The following is a 14998-nucleotide window of genomic DNA, read 5'->3' as shown; positions in this document are numbered from 1 at the left end:
TTGCTTAAGATGTAATAAGTCCTGGAGTACTCTCTGCTTACACAAGAGGATTTCAGCACAGAGGCGTGCTCCAGAAAGGTGTTTGTGTAGAAGAGGGAAAAATTCTGCAGGTCAGTGTAATCTCTGTTACTCTAAGAATTACTGAATGTAATGTGGTCTGGGTTGTTGGGGTTTTTTTCCCTTTAATGAAGCAGTGGCTTATGGGGAAGATTAAGGGCTATAAAATCTGCATCCTAATAGTGTCAGAACCTCAATATCAAACGTCAGAAGCTCTGAAGGTAGAGCCTTTCCAATTGGTATTTTAAGTTGTTGCTGAGCAAACTTTTAATTTAAATCAAAAAAATGGGTTTGATCCTTCAGGCTTTTCCCTTAAAATTTCCACACTAGGACAGCAGTCACATGATAGGGTCAAAATCCCATCACGTTCTTCAGGGCAAATGCCTCTTACCGAGATGGGGGTGTAAAGGCAAGGGTATGGAAAGCTTACTGGCTCATGAACAACTCTGAATGTTGCTTTATAGAGGGAGTATACTGCAGAATGTGCACCCCAGCTAGTTTTATCATGATGAGGACAGCACAGCACAAGAGATGAGGCTACTGCAAGAGGTGGTACAGGAAAACCTGCCTTTAGAAGGAGGATAAAATGTAAGGAAGCTCATGTAACAGGTTTGTTTCAGGTTGAAAGTTAGTTTTCCTTTTTTCATCTGGTTTTTTCAGGTTAAAGTCGCTAAATGAAAACCTGCTATGTTTGGTGGGCAGTTATCCTCTGAAGTTGACTGACAGAGGAACCCATTTATGAAAAAGGAAACAATAGAAGTACAGCATCACAACAGCAGCAGAAACCAACTCACTGGAGATGGCAGATGGACAGAACACTAGTAGTTATGGTTAATATTTAGTCATTCTCAATAACAGCTTGTCCCAGTGTGGGGAGGAGCTGGAAAATACCCATGAGTGCTCTCATCAACTGTGGTTAGCTCAACAGAGGCCTCTGCTGAGCAAATAGGAACTGCCTGAGACAAGCTCAAAAAAGCGCCAAGCATCTCACCTCCACATACCTTTATAAGGACCATATAGTACTCCTCTTACAGACAATTTTGTGAGGAAAGAAAATTCCAAAGGGACAGATAAGTGTGAATAGATCTGTCTTATTTCTATGGAAAAAAAAAATAATCAAGAGCTGTGCCTTATGAAATAAGAATGTTCACACATGGTTTGCAGTTAGAGATGATTTTATATATTTTGCTGTAATTTTGTTTATTAAAGGTTCAAAAGTTATTTGAGCAATTGTACCAGAGAGAATGTGATTTGCAGTAAGATTTAAAGTATACCTTTGGATCATTTCAAACTGTCTTCTGTATTTGTTTAACTGAATATGCCATGCTGAAACTGAATCAAACCATTGATTTATCAGAAGTGCTTTATTCTTCACTCTAGATCTATGCAGATTTAAGCTATAAACCAGGAAAGCAGTAAAAAGTTGCATTTGTAAATATTTTAGAGAAGACTGTTGTTCTGTGGAGCTTTATGCTGTTTTCTCTGGTGCTATTGAGTGCTTTGTAGAAGCTCACTTGGGAAATGTTTTCTTTGATTTTGGTAATCAATTGATCAACATTTGAAGCTTTTCTCAGACACACAGTTACTGTGAAGAGCAATACTTTCAAATACCCATTTGATTGTGTTTGTGATGCTTGCTTTATTCGACTCTGCTCCAGGCAAATTAAAATGTACTGCTATATAATAAGTATGGGAAGGTTAGCATTCACACTTTAGGGATAAAACATTTTGACAGTTCTATTCTACATTTGCATTTAAAAATTTTAATGGTTTTGATTAGACCCTATGTTTATCGTAGGATCTCTTGTAGGCATTACTACTGTGAGATTGTTACCTTATAGGATTTGTTCTGGACTGCTTCTCTGTGGGGAAGCACAAAAGCCTGCTGGTTCCACATACATCTTGTTTTCTGGTCCATGGTATGTCTCATTTTCTTTAATTTCTCATGGGGGTCCACCTGTACTGCTACTGCTGAGTCATTCTCATTTCTTTCTGAGATTTTTTGATGTGCAGAGTTAGAGAAAGACATATGCATAGGTCTCTCTTACATGCTTGGTATATTTTTCCTACTGGTCTCCAAATTCTCAATTTTTGGTGCACAGTAGAATCCCCAAGGGGACAGAGGCAGACATTGTCTGGAGAGAGACAGGAGATACTGTCATGACATCCATTATTTTTTTAGCCAGTGGACAGGTGATACTTAAACACAGACACTGGTCAACACTTAAGCACAGACAATGGTCAACATTCTGAGCTCATGAAAACCATCACTGACACAGGCTGATGTCTGAAGGACTGGTCACTAGAACTGTCCATATTATTTGCTCCCCTTTTATTTTATCCTTCGTCTTTCTGTATTAGTAACGTTCAGGAGGGATTCAGATAACCTGATGGAATGTCTACAACGTTCCTATCACCAAGAAACATTCACTGAGGTAATAAGGCAAATGTACACTGTCTCAAGAGGTTTATGTGTAAATTAGACCCAGCGACAGGAAAAAAAACCCAAACCAACAAACAAACTGGCTAGGTACTTCAGACTTTTCAGAAGAGCAGAGAGAAGCAAGAAAACATTGTAGGTTTTACCAGGAAAATGTATTTGAGCTGAAATAAGGTCTTCTCCCAAATAGTTTAGCCAGTCCCTAGAGACTTTGTGTATTTATTATTAGATTTACCTTGGGAAGGATATGGACTTAGGTGGTACCAGAAATCTTGTGCGGTGAATTGTCCGGGAACTCCTTCCTGCATTAGGCCCCGTTACTCTGGCTCCAAAGCCCAGGAAACTCAAACACCCTCATAGACTGCTGCTCTTTTCCATACCTCCCTTCACTTCTGGGAGCTGTTTCTTCTGACTTGGCAATAAATAGCAGAGAAGAGAAGTATTCTGGGGTTTCAGACATATGATATGTACAAAGTCATGCTTTCTGATTGTGAAGGGGACCACAAGTAAATCCTCCCTGTGCACCCACATTGGATCTTGCATTGAAAAACATCAAAATCTGAATTATACAGAGGCTATGCAGCACTATGGGTAAGTACATTGTCCTTTCACGTCTTATTATGTTGTTAATTAGTTAATGTTTGTAAAGCACTTTGAAGATGAAAAGCCCTATATAAGTTCTAAGTGTTATTATCTCTAGAGACCTGGGTTCAGTTCAAAGGTGCTTAATTACATATGCCATAAATTAGACTTAATGAGTTGTGGAATCATATGCTTTATATGATGCATGCAGGCTTCTCAGCTAGATCTAGGCCTTATGGTCTGCTGCATTACTTCTTTAGGTATTCAGAGCTGTTAAGAAAAATTACACAAAAATAGAGCAGATAATTCCTAAAAATAATTGGACTGCATTTCAGTACTGTTTAGGACTTGGTGAAGCAAATTACCAGGAGCTTTGCTCTGCTGTATCTAGTGATTTTCTAGTAACCAACTTCAAATTGCTGAAGGTAACATTATTGTTTTTAAATTGTGGTATAGACATGATTCTAATTTTTACTTCTGTCCCATATTTTGACTTAGCAGAAGGGAGCTAAGAGATATTAGTATGACTGCTGTCCTTGCAGTGATGCCCTGAAATGTCCCATCAGGGCTGGGGACCTCTTGGTTGGGTTATGTTCACAAGCATAAGAAAAGGAGTTCCCAGCTCTAGAGATACTATCATATAATTTACAGCAAACCATTACAAGCGGGTAAGTGCAAAAAGGGGAAGTAACGGTTATAAGAAAATGTGGTTTCATTGGCTTTGCAGAGCTGAGAGTTTCCATGTTATGTAACTTATATATTTTGTGGCCAGAAAGCTACAGAATTTGCCCCACTCAAGCCCAGGCATGAGGGTGTCTGTCCAGCAATAAGTGCAGACAGCTAGCTGCTCCTGGTTGTTCCTCAACCAGCAGTGTTCAGAGACGCAGAAAACCAGGAGGATCGTTCTCTTGTCCTAAAGTGGCTCCCACATGTTCCTGCAGCAGAATATCTCCATTTTACCTTGGGCCTTTCACAGGCACAGAGAGTGAGGCAGGATTTATCCTGCGTATAAATATGTTAGAAGTGATTGTGTTCATTAGGACAACCTAAGTAGATTGGAAAAACTAATTAATAGCAATTTACTATAAGTGTCTCTAACAGACTTACTTGAAAGTATTTATCCTGAAGTGAAAGTCATTTGATTTCGTTAATGTTTATTGTAAGCATATGCAGACTATCTTCCAGGGGAAAATGTATTTTTGAGTACTCCAGACGATTGAAACTAGTGAGCCCACTGTCTGGAGAAAGCATCTGTAACCACAGCCAAAAGAGGAACGAGATTTCCGACATTCTTTCAAGACATGTGTTTGAAGCATGGGTTCCCACCACTTTCAGAGTGACTTGCAGGCCATTTTCCTTATATAGATTTAGACAAGTCAATGTGGTCCTAGATTCATCTTGATAAATGCCTTTGTGATTTCTCCCTTGTCCATTTTTTCCTGTGTTATTCTATTGCTTATTTCAAATAGGACTATGTTCTCAAGAAACTTTAAATGGGACAAAGCATAGTTTTGGACTGTTTTTTACCACTCACATTTCTGTATTTCTAAGAAATGAATCTAGTCTTAGACCTTAATTACTGGGGTGCATCTCCTTCCAAAACAAGATACAGTTTTGTTGAATACTTTTCAAATACTCTAATAAATAGGAACTTCACATGAATGCTGATTTGAGTTCCAGGCTGTGGTTAAACATTTTAATAGTGTAGCAAACTTATCAGCAAACCTTTCCTTCCCCACCCTACCCCCTTCCCTTTTTACAATGAACAGATTTTTATCCGACTGGCTCGTGACTTGGGGATTTTTACAAGCAGGTTTGGGAACTTGTCCAATATTTTGAAATTTGAGCCTGAAAACAACAACAACAACAAAATCTTTGAAAAATGGTGTTTTAAATAGTGTGTATCAACTGGATAAAATTTTGACTTGCTGAAGTACACACAGGTTTCTGTTGTCTGACCTAACTGTCGCAACTGGAAGTTACCCGTCTGATTCCTTTTTTTAATACTTTAAGACACCATATATACTAGCGTAACTCCATTGAGGTACCAAATCAATGGAGCTGTAAGACCCTCTTCATTTCTGAACTACTATAGCTTTTTGTCAAAAGGCGGTAAGAATATTCACATTGTTCTTATTTCATCTGGGCATTTTAAGTCTGTCTCTTTTCCTCCTCTGTTTCCAAGATGTTAGTGATGACATACTCTAGCAGTGATATCACTCTTGCTTAAACATCAGTGAAGAAGCTATCCAAGCAACTGAGAATGTTGTCAGCTCTAGCAGCTGTGCTGAACTGCCTGTTACAGAGACATCGGGCAGGAGGAACAAGCGTACAGCATTGTGGAAGCGCTTTTTTACAGCCAGGCCTCCAACTCTGACCAAGTGTGCTAATGGCTGATAAGGGTGCTCTTTGAGAAAACAATTCCTGGGTTACAAGAAGCATTAAATGTGCGTGGAGAAACATCTTGGTGAGTTAATACCCAGTAAAGAACTCTGGTCACTTGGCGATTGTGTTTGTTGACCCAGTTAGGAGTTTTACAAAAACAGTCACCATCCTTTTGACTTGTAACTTCCCCAGTCATTTTCCTGTTTAAGTCCCTAATTTAACAAAGCACTAATCTGTCTCTTTCTGAAAGTCTTTGACCGTGGAAACAGTGCTCATGAGGTCTTTAAGACTTCTGGATCATTACTGCCTCTACCTTCCTCTGCCTGTCTGCGAGCAAGGGGTTATCACAGGTCAGCTGCAGAACAGAAAGTGGGGCAGTAAATTGTGGGGTAAGCACAGATATTATACTGATGTGTCTGATTTTTATACCAGCCTGGATGAAGAGCATCCATCAGAATATGGTGCAGATACATGTGAATCATCATAAACTCACTGATAGCTGTTGTTTATTTCAGTGGACCTGTGGATTTTGTTTCAGCAGACCTGAAAAGTTTACTGATGATTTGCTGCAGGATTGTTGAATTTTTTTCTCTCTACGGTGAAGATGTGGTGCAGAAAGGAAGAAAATCACACATAAAATGCAAAAAAAAAAAAAAAAAGATCGGTTGGTTGATTGAACTGTTGGTCTCAGCAGGGGAAGGGTGAGAAGCACAAAGGGCTTTCAAAATTACTAGTATCACCAGTGTGATATGGTTTAAAATTTAAACACATGTAAAGCTTTTTAAAATCATGCTAATTAGTTTCTATTGTTCAATATTACTGTAATACCTATTACAGTGCTGGGAGGAACAGTTTAATGTGAAAGCATTGAGAATTAGATTCATAGATATTCAATTCCAGAAGTACTATTATGACACCAAATATTTTAGTCTCTCACACAGGCCTACGTATTCCTTCAGCAAGAAGCTCTGTCGTCTGTGGTTGAACAAGAGCATGCCTCAGTTTAACTCTCAGTTCAGTAAAACGTTTTAGTCTGAATGTTACTTAAGCTTAAATTTAGACATGTCTGTAAGTCCATTGCATTTTTGTTGACTGAGGTTAATAAGCTTGGAGTTAACAACAGGCTGAAGTGGTATTTTGAAACAGGGTTTGATTTGACAGTATGTAACAAAGTACATGTGCACACCAACACTTCTTTTCAAGTTTCCTCAGGAACTAGGCAGTGAAATTATTTCATAAGTATTCATCAGGAAATCTGCTTTATTATGACTAAGTCTTTACAGTCAAGCCTAAACTTAGCTCTGCACTAGGTGTTGATTGAAATTTTGACTTAAGTAGGAGCACAGTCCATGACTATATGCATCTAGCGAGAGAGATTTATTAATTGAGGTGGTCAAGTCGCACTGTTGCCTGGCAAAGGATATCAGAAAGCTTTTAGGCTTAAAAATGAACAACTCCATAAAGCTGGAGTTTGTCATGGAAACATCATCACACCAACCAATTGGTGTTATTCGTTCACCCCATTAGAGTAATTATTTGTAATTGTTATTACTGTAGCATATGTCCAGCACTTAAACAGCGCCTATTACTGGGAAGAGCTGGATTATTCATCAGGAGAAACCGAGAAATTGAGTTGAAAATGCCAAATCAGGCAGGCAGATGGAATTATCTCATGTGGCATTCACTCTTAAAAGAATTTATTTTTTTTTCTTTCACTTCCTCATGCATGCAAACAAGGAAGCGAATGAACACTATCTCCCAGTTTCACAAGAAAAGAGTAAGAAGTCAGAAATACCGTAACCACTGAAAGACAGCTTGAATATAGAAACACTTTGGTGGACCCAATCTTCAGGAGTGCACTCAGTTTGGCTGATGCTGAGGGGTACTTCTGACCCACCAAGACACACTCCTGTGAGGAGTGAGCTCTGACCCAGTGTCACTGACAGAGGTAGAAACAGCCCTTTGGTCAGCCATGAGCAAAGATCAAATCCACAGAGAATTTCAACCACTGTATGTAGTGCCCTTCTAGTAGAAAAAGTTCAGGGTATATACGGATAATCCATCACCATTGTTTTTTCAGAAACCCCAAATCCTGCAGAGTTGTTTTGGATTAAGAGAGAGGAAAAGGATGGGACTCTTGTCTAAGTGCCAGGTAGATTGTTTTATTTCCTTCCATTAAAATTGTCATAATTAATGAGGAATCTGATTCTAAAATTGTTCTTAAAAATAGATCATATCAGCTGTATATTTTCATTTATGATTTCCCATGCACTGATAATGTGATTCACGCTAATGTGATTTAAGAGTCAGAATTAAAAAGTATTCAAAACATGCAACTGTTTCATCTAGATTCCTGAGAGGAACCTGAGGTCCTTTGAAATTTTGCTCAGAATTACCCAAGATTATGAAAAAGTGCTCTCTTGTTTTTGCATTAATTTGCTTACAGTTAGCTTTGCAATATCATTAAAAAAAAAATTGATGTTACACCCATCTGCATGCACTTAAGCTCGGTCTGCTAAAATGTAATGCTTGAGCTCATGATGAAAGCTACAACAATTGTTTGCCCTCACAATACAAAAGGAAATAAAATGAAGGGTTCAGAATGGACTAACTGTTGCAAATCAAGACTTCAAAATCTCTGTTAAACTACTTGCTGGTCAGTATCATTTATTACAAGAAGAAGCACTTATCACAGATAAAGATATTTGGGAGCAAAACCATAATGCTGAATGTTCATATTATGGTGATGATGAGGCAGCATTATTGTCTTCCCAGAGCCACTAAAGTGAAAGTTTTCAGTTACATCAATTTTTTTAAATCAGGGGGTTTGGCTCTTGTTTGACAAAGATCTCAAAGAGATAAGTTAAGCCTATTAGCCTGAATGTGACAGTTAATATGCTGATGTTAAGAATGTGCTTAAAGTCAAGAGCTCTTGGCTAGGCATTTTGACTCATTAAAGGGGAAATAAATGTCAAAGTGAAGAAGATAAAACTGTAATACAGAATGTATTAATATAATAAAGCATACTGAAGATATTGCCTCTCTCTGTTATTTGTTAGTAAAGGGGATGGCATGCATTTCTGTAATGGATAAAAAGGTTATATATAAGAAAATATTCTGTTCCCTGTCTTACATTGAAAGCATTTTATATAAAACAGATAGAAAGTTGCTCATTCATTGTTTTAATACCCAAGATCAGTGTCCACTGAATGGCAATTCATGTAGTCCTATGGTCTGACATCATATGTCCAAGAAACTTGTGGGAAATAATGGAAAGAGCTTTTAAAAGGCTGCAGACAGGTGACAGCCTGGAAAAAGCTAATTAAAGTATGTTTAAAAAATTATGTTTCTTAAGATCTTTCATTAAAAAACAAGCTCAATGTAAAATAAAATAGATTAAGATGATGCTGATGTCACTGCAGCAGCAGTAGTCCAAGTGCTGATTGTATATGCTTGATTAAGTGATTCAGATATCTTGATTTGGTTTGGCAAATGAAAACCTTGCCTTACTCTAAGTCATTTTTACCATCTGGATTTGCATATACATATGATATCTGTTATATTAATTATATCTATTTTCACAGGTATAGACAGACATAGCCCAGAGTTGTGGCACCCATTAATAGATCAAGCAAGCCTGTGCAGCTGTGTTTTGATCAGTGGAAAGGTTTCCTGGCATCCGAGAACTGAAATCACCTTTTGAGTATGACAAGTGCATCTAAGTATCTAGCAAGTGAAAATCAAGGGTTTCTGTAAGGAAGGAGTAAGAACACCTACCACAAAAAATTAAAAGTAAAATAACCTTTAATAATCACCACAATGCAAATTCAATTGTATGTATTGCTCTCGGTTGGCATTTAGCCATCCATCATTTGCTAGCTCATAAAGCTGATTTGTGCTCTTCCCTCCTGTCCCTGTTTCCCAGAGCTGTTGGCCTCTTTTCACCATTCCTTTCCCATAGGCACATACAACTGGGACCCAAGCACTCTTTTGTCTCTTCCTCTGGAACTCTGCTTTTTATCATATGGGGAAAGGGGGAGTTTTGTGAGCAGCTTGCTTTCTTCTTCATTGTTGAATGCCACTTACAAACTCTGTCGATAGACACTTGGAAGGTATCTAAAATGCTAGACAAGGAAACAGGTATAATTCAGAGGAAAACTGACCTTGATTGAATAGGGTCAAAATGCTTCAACCACCTCTTTCATTTGAAACTCCTCATTTACAGACTCACATTTCTTTCATTGTAGCTTGGGGTTGACATAAATATATGTGGGATCTGTGTTAGTCTTAAAGATAAGAAGTTCAGCTAGATTTAGTGGATTCTGTGACTAACCAAACTCTTTGTGAAGAACACACAACAATTTTTTTCCCTCAAAGGGTTGTAATGCCAAAACTGTTGGGAGTACCAAAATTTATTTTCAGAAATCCGGTTTGGGTATTCCCCAGGTATTAGCATCTAGCAGACAAGTTAAAGCTCCAACTCCCTAATTCCCATGTCTAAGTGTATACGTTAATTAAGCTCCTGAGGAAACACAAAAGTCCTGACCTCTAAATTAACTGTCTAAGAATTTGAACTTTCATCTTGGGTTTAGAAATTTAAGGCTGTTCTTAGAAACATTTAAAGGCTGTAAGCCACCAAAGGCTTTTGAACAAAACTCTTGTGGTCATTTCTAGACTTGGTCAGTACAGATACTTCTTGAGCTTTCTGGTGCTGTCTGCTATCCCAGGCCATTTTTGTTGAGTAGGCTAAGAACGGCCATTTACCGAAATATTTGATGAAGTTTTATATAGATTGTGTCCCAAGCATTTATTTGCTACATTATGCACATCTCTTAACCAAAAGTTGTTCGTTGTTACGGAAACCCATTCTAGTGAGAGCTTTTTGACCCATGAAAACATTAGCCAGCCAACAGTTTCCAGCTTTCAAGTAATTCTCAGTACTTCTGTTTCCATGTTCTTTAAACAGCATCTTTCTCATTGTCCAAAACCACAAATGGCACGGGCTTGACTTTCTTTCTCATCACTAAGGAGTAACCAGCAGTAAAAAGGGACCTGCAAAAAGTGTAGATGTAATTAGAAGCACTTCAATATCCTTTTACACTATTGGAGTAGCAGAGAGGGATCTTAAACCTTTGTCCTTATACCTTCTGTTTCTTTGCTGGGAAGCACTTCAGCTAGGACCTATGTGGACTGGGAACCGGCAATTCCTCCTCTCCAGTTCCTGAGCTGCTGAAGAACAGCTACACCAACACACTCAGCACAGGCACACTTCTTCACATTTATCTTGGGTTAGCACATTCCTTTATTTAACTGTCTCTGATCTGACTATAGCTGATCATTCCTTCATCTTATTTTCACTTAACCTTTTGCCCTCTACACAGACTAAGCATCCTATCAGATATCTCCCAAGGGACCTTCTTTTCCCCCTTCCTCCACTCTTTCTCCGATTTAGGTGCTTTATGCCACTCCTGGTAATTTACCCGATTACATGGAAGAAGCTGTAGATCTTTTTATAATTGCTGTTTTACTTAAAATGCTGATTCTTTAGCTCCTGTCTGTTTTCAGGTCATCACATCTCACTGGAGGTTTCCCTGGTTTAATGGGCAACTCAGAAACCATAGAGAGGACCAGAGGATGAGGGTCGTTGTATATTCTTATATTTGAAAGCTGCTCCATAGCATCCGCAGGAGGGTTCTTGGCACCTGCCTAGTTAAACTGGATGTCCAATGTTATCTCTCCAGGCAAGTAAGATTCTGGCAATCACTGTAGCCCTATTTCACTTGTTCTCAGTCTTTTTGACACAAGCACATTAATTCTCCCAAGCTCCTTTGGCAGCTGTAAGAAGTTCCCTGTTTTTTTTTAATATGATTGATAATATTGAATATTTCTTTTAACCTTTTACTGCCGTTCCTGGGCTAGGTGATATTTTCTCTATTTGGATGCTAAACTCCAGCATGCAATAGCACATCTTGCAATCACCTACTCGTTACAGAGCTCATTTGTAAAATGCTGCTGTTTAATTTACGACTGTCTACAAAGCTCCACCCAGCATCAGCCCTACAACATATAATGTCGTTCTCCCAACACTCCCACCGTCAAAGGTCACATAAAGCAAACCATTGCTTTATACAGAAACTCCTTCTAGTTTAACACAGAAGGAATGGTAGCCCTTGGGCAAAATTTGACTATACGGTTTCATATGATGCACTGGAAAGAAACATGTTCTGGAAAGGGTGCCAATAATGCAGGTTCTGTGGGTCAATGCAGGAAACGACCCAACTGAAATGTACCAGCAAAAAATGTCATCATTTTCTTCACTTCCAGTTTCTGAGGAAAAAAAGGTTGTCTGAGGAGACACAAATATATAAAAACAAAAAGACCTCCCAGGCTGACTTGAAATATGTTCAAACTACACATCCACTCCCTGCTCCCTAGAACCCAGTAAATATTTCTATGGCCCCACAAAGTATTTTAGTCTGAACCCAGGAAACCTCAGATTGACCTTGGAAATAAGATTTCTCATTTTCAAAGTAAATGTCTCAGCCACATTACTGGAGGAGTTGCACTTTTCTGATTGAAACATATAAAACTTGTCTCTTTTGGCAAATAGGGTAGATTATACTGTGGGGAACTGGTTGTTTTCCCAATTAACTGACCATAGGCACTTTCAAACTCTTTTTCTCAACTTTTATACCCCAGTACAATGCTGGTGGCAAGGTTAAAATATCTATTTTAGGCCATTAGCGGCAGGGTTAAGCCCCTGTAAAGCAGTAGAGCCTATCTCAGTGGAGATACACTGACCTACCCCGCTGAGCATCTGGCACATGTTTCTACAGAGATTTTGTTCTGTCTTCTCTTCAGGTTGTATTGGATGGTTTAACAGTATTTGGTGCTGTAGTGTCCTTTTAGCTTACCTGGAATCCCATTTGAGATTTTAGATTGCATATGTCTGGATTTGATTAGCTTGGTCAAGTTGTTTTCTTCTGATGTTTTTCTCCTCTGCCAGCTGCATTAACTCATCTTTCACCCAAGACAAGGTCTCACTCCCTGATGGGATATAATGAAAATATGCTTTTGAAACAGTCTTTGACACCATCTTCTGACAAGGTCTGACTCTATTCAGCTATAAATTTCCCAGGTCTGGTTATCAGTTCTCTGTAGAAAAGTGTAAGTGCATGTTCCACATGGAGTGTAAGGACAAGAAAGGTCTCAGATTCCTCTTCTGATGAACGGTTGGTGTCTATCAACTGATGCTGAAAATCATTGTGAGCCCAGCCTTCCTATTAATATCGTAGCTGCTTTCAGAACCTCAGACATAACTGCCTTTTGTCCAACAGTCTTGTTTAAAACAGACCAAAAAATAAAGATGGACGCTTTGATTGGCATCTACCATATTAATTGAATTAAACTTGGCTTTAATTCTAACAAAAACTAAATGCAGTATTGTGTGTTAAAATAAGGTGATGCTTTTTCTAAATGAGCCTTTTCTTTTTTGCTTCAGCTTGAGTTTCTCACTTGAGGCAACCAGAAGCGTTGAAATGCTGTCAGCTAGCATTTCACTGAGGCTTCAGGTCCAGGGCAGCAGTGCAGATGTCCAACTGCCCAAAATGTGGTCCTTGCACCCTCACTGTGTCCTGCTGAATCCTGCGTGTGCTCAGGGTTTCGCTAGGTTGCAGGTTATAGCCACGTGGTACAGATTTAAGAGCTCCATGGGGCTCAGGCAATATTCATCTGAAAAGGACAATGCTATCCAAACAGAATGAACCTTTGAACTTTGTTTTTGATATGACGTTAAGCCTCAGATTTATAAAATCAAAACAGAACAAAACAAAAGCGTGCTTGCTTTCATTCCGTTTCCTGATTTTGCACTGAATTGTCAGCAAAGCAGACCTTTTGCCTATAAACAGATGGCACACAATTCCGTGGGATTTTCCCACATTTGATGAACGCACATCAAGTCCATTTACATGACCATGGAAAATATTAAAATGACTACCAGGTCTGTGTGGTGTAAGACACCTGGAGCACGTTGCTGCCAGCAAGCTTCTGAGGTGAGGATATTCTGGCACACAGTCACAATTCTGGGGACTGAGCCATTTTTGACTCAGGTTATTGCATCTTTTGACACCTAAAGACAGGTTCACCTCTGACCCAGAAACATCTGCAACGTCAAACTATAAAAACGGGAATGGAAATGTAGCCTTTTTTTTCTCCTTACTATTATTTTTATTTTCTATTGAAAAGGGTTTTAAAAGGCCTATGAAATGTAAAATTGCTTTTTTGCCATAGTTGCAAAACTCATTTCACTTTTTATCTGAGATGGGCTTGTAGCAAATTTCCAGAGTCACAAAGCTAATGCAATAACCCACTTTGGGGACCACAGTCCAAAGCACTGAGCACAGCACACCCTGCATCTCTCAGAGCTTGAGCAAATGGGGGAACCACCACAGTGGCCAGCCTTGTCCTCACGCCCACCATTCACCCTGACTTTTTCTCACCAGTTTATATTGCCTGCAAAGTTCTTGCATATTCTGACTTTCCTTCCTAAAGTAACACTGACTGATTTTTTACTCACCAAGCCTGAACTTTTGCTCCTTCTGCGCAGGCAAAATTTATAAATATTTGGGCCATTACTGCTGCTCCTCTGTCATGACCCATCATCAGAATACCAGCTCTACTGGTGACTGCTCAGGTGACTATAGTTTCCTATATGAGATACCAGTATACTAATACCAATTTAAGTCTTTCTTTCACCTTCCTTGTTATGATTTGCTCCTGCAATTTATATGCACACAATTTTTTTTTTACTTAATTTTGCCTACTAACATTTGGCGGAAAATATTGAGTTGGGACATTTCTGTGTGTCAGTTTACCCTCCCGTAGAATGAATTTGCGTGGTTTGTAGTAGAATGTGACTGTCTTTGGATGAATGGCACTATAGAAATCCCCAGAATTATTATTTTGACTTTTAGCTACGGTATAATGTAGTCAAATTTTTGTTTCATTTAACATAAGAGGTAGTATATAGGGCAGAGCAACATACTATGTTGATAGATGGGGTATTGCTGTGGTTGGGTTTGCCAAAATTAACACATTTCCCATTGGAAAAAAAAACTTTGGAAAAGTTTCTCTTTTCTGAGTACAGGCATTTTATGTTAGAGCCTTAGAGCTGATTCTGTCTCTCCTAAGTTATAAACCCTTATGGATGTACCATAAAGATGTCCACCTAATGCAGAGAAAAGCAGATTAATTGATCACAGTAATATATTCTTATCCACTGAATAAGAGCATTCCACACATTGTTTCTTGTTTTGTTTCTAGCTTGTAAATCTTCATTGTAGAATACAAATGAAAATGACCCAAATATGTATTATTTATGAATAAGACTCTCAGATATTATGCTTTAGATTGATTGTGTTAGACAGGATATAACAGAAGCACAATAAGTCAATGAAAAATAAAAAGCAGCAAAAATGTTTCACGCTAAAAATGTAGTTCTTGTGACACCTCTTATATAAAGGACATTTCCAACAC

This window comes from Buteo buteo, chromosome 11 (assembly GCF_964188355.1).
Source record: "Buteo buteo chromosome 11, bButBut1.hap1.1, whole genome shotgun sequence".
Taxonomy (NCBI): domain Eukaryota; kingdom Metazoa; phylum Chordata; class Aves; order Accipitriformes; family Accipitridae; genus Buteo; species Buteo buteo.
The sequence above is the reverse complement of the archived record's forward strand: the minus strand, read 5'-3'. Positions refer to the sequence as shown.